Genomic DNA, 10,187 nt, shown 5'->3' on the forward strand with positions numbered 1-10,187 from the left:
TGTACATTCACACACATATCAAAGTCAGTCACTAAACTGAATACAAGAAGGAAGAAGGGTGGAAGAAATAGGATGTAACTTGGGGAAGGGCTCAATTTGTGATGTGTACATGTATCTACCATCTTGTACGTCATCAAAGATGTATGACTATAATGTATCAATAAATTTTAAAAATAAAGAAATAAGGTTTCATTAAATTACCAACAGTTGGCTCTGGTTCCCAAGTACCAGGATTACAGGTGTGCACCACCACACCCATTTAGATTAAGGCCTTTATAAGAGAGACTTCACAAAGCATATTTGCACCTCCTTCTATTTTTTTTTTTGAGAGGGAGATTGATACTAAGCATTAATTCTCTGAACTATATCCCCTGCTATCCTTAATTCTTATTTTAAAATAGGATCTCACTACATTATTGAGGCTGGTTTCGAACCTGTGACCCTCCTGTCTCAGTTTCCCAAGTACTGGGCATACCAGTGTGTTCTGTCATGCCTGGCTCTCTTTCTGTCTTTGCTACATAAAAATGTACCATTCCTCCACTCTAGAGGATGCAACTACAGGGCACAAGCTTGAAAGTCAAGAGTAGCTCTCATGAGACAAAACCTTCTGCCACCTTAATCATGGGCTTCTCAGACTCCAGAACTGTGAAAAAGAAATTTCTGTTCTTTATAAGCTACCTAGGTGGCTGATATTTTGCCATCATAGCAAAATGGTTTAAAGCATGAGAATACACACACACACACACACACACACACACACACACACACCAGATAGAATATATATATATATATATATATATATATATGATGGTCTGTAACAGACTCCAAATTTACAATCATTGGCACTAAACCCTACAACAGGAATTTGAAAGTAAACTTGGGAAGCACTTAGCCTCTTGCCATTCAATGGCCCACAACCTCTGTTGCAACTCTGGTATAATTGTCCAAAACCCTCTATTCAAGCATAAATGCCTCCTGGATGATAATCTAGGATTAGGTTCTCTTGCTTGATGAATTCTAAGAAACTTGCAACCAGGCTCCAGTTCCTGATCTGAGCCACTTTCCTTTTGAATGACTCTAGTAAGAGGCAAGGCAATAGGCACTAAGATGAAATTTTCTATATGGGGAAAGGAACGTAACCACTCTGATGACAGCTTACTTCTCATTCATCTTCTTTTGCTTCGTCTGTTATGCTGTTTTTGCTATTTATTTTGAAATTAAAACCAATTGATTCCTATTAGCTTAGTGTTCTTTACTACTACTTGATAAAACACACACTTTCAAATTTCCTCTTGATTAGAAACACCAAAATTTCTGGGCAGTTGTAAACCTAAAATGATTGAACTGATATATTTATTGATTCTCAGAGAACTTTAATGGAGCTACACTTGAAATGATCTCGATTTCTATTTTAAGGATTTCTTCTTATTATTTGGATGAGTATTTTATTCATCTTTTTAAGCAGGGTTGGAAGCAGTCTTGTCTTCACCAATATTATCATTGTCAACTCGAGAGAGAAAATTTTACCTTCCAGAAACTCAGGTATAAACATCATACAGATTCATGAAGGCAGAGCTAACATTTAAACTCAACCACCAGATATCTGAAGAGAATCCAGAAGGTACATGAGGTTTTTTGGTGGAAAACAATTAATTTAGATCAGCTACTTAATGATTGCATTTCAGTGAAAATATTCTGTGACTCAGAAAGAAAGTCTAAACTATGTTCATTGTACATGGTAAGCAGCATAGTTTGCATGAACAATGATGGGAAATGTGCCAGTATTGGAAATTTTTTATATGAATTTCAAAATATAAAAAGTAGTCGGGGCCTGGGTGCTACACAGGCACTCCAGTGGTCAGGGGAGGGAAGCAGCTTGTTATAATGCAGAGTTTCCCCTTACCAAAAGTAATTACCAAGTACAAAAAAGAGTTGTAGCCCACGGCCTTCATATTTTATTTTATTTTATTTATATATATTTTTTGTGGTACTGGGGTTCCTGGAAGCCGGTCTATCTCCGGGCTACACTCCCAGACCTATTTTATTTTTGGAAACAGGGTCTCCTAAGCCAGCGTGGCTGGCTTCGAACCTGCGCGATCCTCCTGTCTCTGCCTCCCAAGTGCGGGGATTACAAGCGTGGGCCACCACGCCCGGCTCGGCCTTCAAATTTTAAAGAAAAGTTTTCATAATAAATAACTTCTAGCAGATAGAAATAAAAAGACTTTTGGTTAAGCAGGATGGGTGATACTGAATCCTAATAATCATACCAAAAGGCTCGCTCCAGAGATTATAGGCAGGCTCACACTTATGTAGGGTCAGGAGCATGTAGAAAGACTATTGATTAAGCAAGATGGGAGATAATGAATCTTTATAAAACTTGTTCTATGTTTAAAACCTCAGTGTCTTATTTTCAAGGCACTCTACTACATCCCTCTGAAGTATTGCTTTATTATTCTCTCTTATTTCTACCTTTGTAATAATAAATATTGCTTAAGCTTACAGAATTATAATTCTGCCTAATCTTTCTAAACTAGCTTAGAACAAGAACCATGGCTCCAACTCACACAATTAGAGACAAGAAGATGAATCAGCCTTCTTATCTTTTAATCTCATTCCCTATTCACCCTGGTGAGAGTAACTGCCATTTCCTTAAGGAAAACAGACTGGAGAAGAATGACAGATAACACTGAAAGCCTTTCTACTCTTTTCTACCAATAAACAGTAAAAATATGTGAGTTTCTTTTTACAAAGGCTGAAATCAATTATTTTTTATATTTTTTTTATTGTTTTATAGTTTCCTAATTATTTAAAAATTTATTTGTTGTTACTATATTTTGTTTTATTTTGCACTCTTTTAAGTAGATTTGTTGTTCCTAATATTACTTTACTATTATAATCAAACTTTGATTTCAAGGTTGAAGGAACTACAAACTATAATGGTATGAGATGGAGCCATGGGTTCTGGTTCTTAGCTAATTTAGAAAAAAAAAATAGCCAAAACTATACTGTGGCAAACTTAAGCCAATTTATTATTAAAAAGATAGAAAGGAGGGATGTAGTGGAGTGCCTTGAAATCAAGACACTGAGGTTTTGGAATATAGAATAGTTTTTATAAAGATTTTTATAAAGATTATTATCTTCCATATTGCTTAACCAATAGTCTTCCTGACCTGACTAGGTGTGAGCCTACCCATTATCTCTTTACAGGACTTTTGATAAGATTATGAGGATTTACTGTCTCTCATCCTGGTTGACCAAAAGCCTGCTTCCTGTCCTGATGCAAGTGTCTCCCTGCCCCTGTCTCAGGTGCAAGACTTTGTTAAGACCAAGATGTGTTACTTGGTTGACAAAGTCAGGGGTCACATGATATCTGCCCTCTTTGACAAAGGCCTATACTATCTTCCCTCATTCTTGAGGAATTTTAGCCTATCTGCTAGAATTATTGAAACGGGGGTTTCTTGAGAAGAAATCCACCCGATGAATGGAGATTCTTGAGAAGAAACTCAACGTTTCCTTACCGGGTTCTTGTCTACGGTGAGCGAAGAATGACACCCGCAGACTGCAAGAAGGGGAGTAAAAGGTTTATTGGAAGCAGCAGGGAATAAGGAAGATGGCTGAACACCCCAAAGGGGCTGTCGGGTCTCTGATGTCCAGCCGCAGCCTTCCAGACATTACTTGGGAGAAGCCCAAGCCTAATGCCTTCAATTACAGGCGGCCTTCTTCCAGAGTCCACACGATCTGCTAGAAGGGAATAGGAAAGAGGCAGAACACCACTTGGGCTGTTGGGTCTCTGACGTCCACCCACTGCCTTCAGGACATTACTTGGGAGTAGCCCAAGCCTAATGCCTTCAATTACAGGTGGCCTTCTTCCAGAGTCCATGCGATCTGCCAGAAAAGAGGAGCAGGTCACCCCTAGGAGCCCTGGTCAGCCTTGATGTCCAGCAGAGGCCTTCAGTTCACTACCCAAGAGCATCCTGAGCCACGTGCCCTCAATTGCACTCCGCCTTCTCTCAGGGCTAATATGACCTGCAAGAGAGAGAAAAACTCCCCAATGGGGAGGGGTTCCCAGAGTGGGTAACCATTCTGCTGGTCAGTCTAAGTCTTTGTCGATGCCTTCGAATCCTCTTGTGGTTATGGTGAATTTGGGATTCCAGGAATTCTGGGAAGCAGCTCTTGGAATTTGCATAGGGTATTTGCAAGTCCTTGAAGAATCTCCTTTCAGAAGTGTCAGACTTGCTTCTGGGTTTGGGTTCCTGGGTTTGTTGATTAGTAAACTGATGGCTTTGTGAAGCTCTGGTCCTTCTTATCTCTGAGCCTTTGGAATTTCAGATATTCATCACCCCTCAGGAAACTCAGGAAATTAGCTTTTTCTACCGAGGCCTCTTCCCTATCTGCCTATTTCCTTCTACCTCCTCATTATTATATAAACTTGTCTTTAAAATATGAAGGCAGTGGGCTACAACTCTTTTGTGTACTTGCTAATCACTTTTGGTGCTGCAAAATCTGCCTCCCCCTCCTTGAATGAGTATCCGCACACCATTCAGGCCCTGACTTCTTTTTACATTTTGAAATTAATACCAAAGCATTTTTCCAATACTGGCACATTCTCCATCACAAACTACAGTACCTCAGTGAGACTTTCTTCTCAGATGTCTTTAAGCTATAGTTGCAACCTTACACATTCAGTTTACTTACAGTCTAATCCACTCAGAATCTTTTTCACAGATTATATACTCTATTTTAAGTACATTTTTAGCAGGCTCTATTTTGAAACAAAGAAATGTTTCAAAGATGTAGTACTTCAATAACTGGTATTTTTACAAAAACACAAAAATGGCAAGACATCTTTATTTAAAATGTAATCTAATTTTATAATGACAAAAATTGGTGAAATAAATTATGAGGCCTAGGAAACTTTACTTATGTCTCAATGTGTATATTATAATGATAAATAATACTTATCTGTTGGAAATAATAATGCATAGCTGTTATATTAATATTTTTACAGCTATAATCTAAATAATCTGACCAAGTAGCTTAGAGGAAGAAAGATTTATTTGCTCACAGTTTTGGGGTTTAGTCCATGTGAGGAGAGAGAGAGAGAGAGAGAGAGAGAGAGAGAGAGAGAGAGAGAGAGAGAGGAGAGGGAGAAAAGAAGAAGAAGAAGAAGAAGAAGAAGAAGAAGAAGAAGAAGAAGAAGAAGAAGAAGAAGAAGAAGAAGAAGAAGAAGGGAGGAGAGGAGAGGAGAGGAGAGGAGAGGAGAGGAGAGGAGAGGAGAGGAGAGGAGAGGAGAGGAGAGGAGAGGAGAGAAGAAAAGGGAGAGGGGAGAGGGGAGAGGGGAGATGGGAGAGGGGAGAGAAACTTATATAAACCTCAAGGTGGGAACTGTGGGACAGACCTTCTCCAGCCATATGCTACCAGCCCAAGATACCACCATCACTGTGATGGAATTATCCACTGCTGAAGTTACAGCTCTCATTGCTTAACTATATCAGCTCTGAATATTAATAAATGAGCTCTTTGGGGGGCATTCTATATTTAGCTATAACAGCGGTGTAGTAAATTAACCCTTGTCTCCAGTGGGATTAGATGAATTTCTTTCATTTACCAGAATTTGTGTGTTTTATGATAATCATGACCATATGAGAACAATAAAATCAGTTTTATCAGTCCTGTTATACAGAGTAGAGGTCCATTTGTTGATAAATACATTTTCTTGGGGTGGATTTGTCTTATTATGCTGCAAATATGAATGGATAATAATTTCATTATGTGTTTCATTACCTATAATAATTTTATTTTGATCTAGCAGAAGTAGGCTAATTCTAAAATTATGAAAGTGCTTATAAAACATTTTCTGCTCTACAAGGTGAGAAATTGTTTTTGAGATTTCTGTTTGTTGAGATGAGTTTGTTTTATCCATGGGTAACTGTAGAGAGAAATTGTTTCTAGCTTCCCATTTGCTATAACTGCATACAGCTTTATATAATCAATAGAAATATGTACTTTCAAGTTAAATAGCATAAGAAGGAAAAGGAGAAATATTAGGTCACTAGATGGTGCCATAATGTTATTTTTTACTTTATTTTCAGGAATCCTGGAACAATATTATAATCATTTCTAAGAGGCATTATGTCAGGTGTTATGTAACATAAAATAAACTTAATGTTAACAACACAGGATAATTAAGAGAAAGAAGGTTATTAATCTTATAAAATGAGTTGTATTTTATTGTATTGGGTTAAATTAGACTAAAGTACATTAACAAGTATGATGAATGTGTTGTAATATTAAGATAGAAAAAGCTAACATAAGAAGTAATGTTTTATTTCTATTTTTGATTGTTCAGTAATGTTCTTCCTGAAGCCATTTGTAGTTGCTCATTATATATGTAGGTGCATATATGAAATATAGCACTGTGTCCTAGTCTCCTCAAAAAAGTAAAAAAAAAATTATCTTTTAAAAAAATAAATATATTTTTAACTTGTATGCATTTAAAGATTGAATCTAGGGACTTGTACATCCCGGGAAAGCTCTCCATCACTGTGTACATCATTTTCTTTTTGTTGTTTTAGTTTGTATTTTGAAAAAAGTTTTCAGTAATTTCCTCAGAATAACATAAAACTAAGCGCGCGCGTGTGTGTGTGTGTGTGTGTGTGTGTGTGTGTGTGTGTGTTAATAGGTAATAGGGATGCAACCCAGGGGCATTCTACCTCTGAGCTATACTCCAGCCCTATTTTATTGTTTAGTTCTGAAAGAGGATCTCAATAAGCTGAGGGATCCTTACTAAGTTGTTGAAGCTGACTGCATACCAAGGCCTGGGATTACAAGTGGGCCCCACCACTCCAGCTAGCCTGGAACTTTTGATCTTCCTGCCTCAGCCTCCAAAGTAACTGAGATTAGAGGTCAGCAACCCTGTTCTCATGCCTTTTAATGGTGAGATTGTAATGATATTTATTGTTAAGCAAACATGGCAATGAGGCCCTCTGCAACTCAGTAAGATCCTGTTTGAAAATAAAGAATATAAAATAGGGCTGAGTGTGTAGCTAGGAGGTAGAATGTCCCTGGGTTCCATCCCTAATATCACAAAACATAACCAACAAAAATAAACAAAAAAAAATTGCTTGTAAAAATTCCTCCGAATGATTGATAATAGACACTGCTGCAAAAGTGAGAGTTTTTCAAACAAACAAAACATACCAGACGTAAAATAAAATTGCAAGTAGCATTCTCATTTTTAGAAATGTCAGAGCTTATTGGGAGGGTTAGAGGTAAAAAAAAAAAATACTGTGCACAGAGATACAGCCTGAGATAAGCAGCAAAGAGTTTTATTTGCATCTCTAAACTTCCCCACAGGCATAATTACTCAGCAGAGAAAAGAGGGGTTCCTCTCTTTCCAGTCCTCACCAACCATTCACATTCACTAGTTCAAGAGATTTAACAGTTGTAGATACTTTGGAGACTTACTAGTGGGAGAAAGGGGAACAAAAAGATTGAACATTCTCTAAATGTTTCTTTGCTTCTATTATTCTTACAGCAGTTGAACAGTATACTTCTAGGTTTCCCTTTTAACAGAGTTTGCTCTTTTCCACATTATTATTCAACCTGAAAACAGATTTTCCAACCCAGATAGACAAACAAGGAACCTTTCAAAATAAGGTGCAAAATTTGGTGTCAGCTGGAATTAGATATATCTTTGATAACAAAACTCGATGTTCCCAAACACTATTGTGAGATATTTCTGAGGATAAACTCATTGCTTACATGAAGAATTTGTACAATGATACCAGGATGATGATTTCTAACTCTTGCAATGCAGGATGGGTTCTGATGGATTTGGGAAGGAAAATAGAGACAAAGAAATAGGGAGAATATGATTCCTAGGGAATGTTTTTTCGCCATTTTAATTAAACAAGGTAAATAAATGTTGTTCTTCATTTAATATAAATGACACTTCATCCTAAACTTGGCAAATTAATATCTAATAATATATTAGTACTTGGGAAGAGTTTATTGCCTTTCTGTAACCTCATGTTAGGGATGGGCTTTTTCTAATGTAATTTACACTAAGGTTGAGCCTGTTCCTGACTAAGGTAGAAATGTATTTAACATGGATTATTTATAGAGCTGCTTGATAGTCTATTTTACAACATGTTTCCCAGGGGATGTCAGTTTGTAACAACCTCTTTCTTCCTTGATGGCTATTAATGATATTTGGCACTGCTTTACTTAACAGACTGAATACAATTAAACATAGGCTTTGACATTTTGACTGTGTCTTGGCTCAAATGATATGTGTGAGCACTGGTCATCTTAAACTAACTTACAAGATTTGCATTTGATAAGCAAAGGAGCCAAAGGAAATAAACTATTCTGAGTTTTTGCTGAAAAATATTGATTCTTAGCCCAAATCATTGCTTAATTTGAATCAATCTATTGAGCGAGGGTTTCCTCCAAGAATGAATGGCTTGTTTTCTCTCAGACCATACAAGTTGCTTTGGAGATACTGGAAGGAGATCTCTTACTAGTCACAATGCTAAATGTCTACATGCATTGTATTCTCTATCTTTCATCATTATTATTGAGATAAAAGGCTATTGTTACCTTATTTTATGATTGAAGAAAAGGAGGGTTGGAGGTGGTTATGTGACTTCCTCAAAGGCATAGATTTAGCACAAAATGTGGCCAAAAAAAGCAGTAACTAAACCTCTTGTACAATAGCAGCTTGTATAGGGCTTAGCATGACAGAGTTGAAATATTAAACATTACCTGTGTTTGGAAGAACAGAAGCAGTTGTGGTAACTTAAATTTGGCAACAACTTGAGAGTTAGCTTTATCAAAAGGTATAATTGAAGCCAGGAGTAGTGGCCCGTGATTGTAATGCCAACACTTAAAAGGCTAAAATAAGAAGGATTTCATCACAGGTTTAAGGCTACCCTCAGCAATTTAATGAGACCTCAGCAACATAGTAAGACCTTGTGTCAAAAGAAACATTAACTAATGTCTTGTTCAGACTTAGATCTCATTCCTGAGTTATCTCATTTTATACTCAAGTATTTCAAATTTCTAAACAAATCTGAAATCCAGAATACTTCTGGTCTTGGGCATTTCAGGGAAGGCATATGTGACCTGTATTCCTGTTAATTACAATTGTTTTTTAAATTTATGACTCTCCCATCGAAACATCTTCAGTCTCAGAACCTTCTGAACATCTGCCTTGTCTCCACTGACTTTCTGTGCTGTCTCCTCTGGTTCTGGACTTCCTTGTCTCCACATTTTTATTAGGAGTCACAGTTTGAATGATGCAAAATTTGCTCTTGTTTTCTAAGAAAAAGGTAATCAAATCCTTAAGACTGAGAGTTACCAAAGTTCCAATAATAATATAAAGTAGAAGTAAAGAGGAATAGCAGAATAGGAGGAGATTAAGAACATGTCTAAACTATATTAGAATTTAAATCAAGACACGTTCTGAAAGGCGCCATTTCTGTTTATACAGGGCTCTTTAGAAAAGGATTTAAAGTTACAACATACAGATTAGCTGCAGACATTCTCTCCAACCAGCTCTGCACATGCTGATCAATGAGGCATAAAGATATAATTGGTTTATAGACACATTTGTTGGAATGTATTTACCAGGCTTTTAAATACCACATTTAAGTTTTGAGCCTACATCATTAGCAAATGAATTTCAGCATAAAAAAGGGAGTTTCCCTAAGATATTGTTTTAATTTATTCATCAATTAATATTAAAATTTCTTACCATCCCATTCTAAGGAATTCATTTTAAGAAATGTCAAAGAGGAATTAATTAAAATGTAATTGGCAGTAAAATGTCTTAATGGAAAAGCCCAATGTCCTTCTATAAAACTTACAGAAGTGTAGATGGTTTTTTCAACTATTTAATTGTCTGGGTCTAATGAAAGTTATAACTGCATTTAGTAAGATGGGAAGAACAGAAATAAACCAGATAGATGTATTGGCATAAGCCTGTAATCCCAGCAATTGGGAGGCTGAGACAGGAAGATCCTTGGTTTAAGACCAGCCTGAGCAATTTAACAAGACTCTCAGATACCTACCAAGACATTGTTTCAAAACAAAAACAAAAATATAAACAAAATGGGCTGAGGATTTGGCTCAGTGGTAAATATCTCTTGGTTCAGTCCCCAATACCAAAAACAAAAAAGAAA

Source organism: Muscardinus avellanarius, assembly GCF_963383645.1.
Source record: "Muscardinus avellanarius genome assembly, chromosome: 10".
In the NCBI taxonomy this organism is placed as follows: Eukaryota; Metazoa; Chordata; class Mammalia; order Rodentia; family Gliridae; genus Muscardinus; species Muscardinus avellanarius.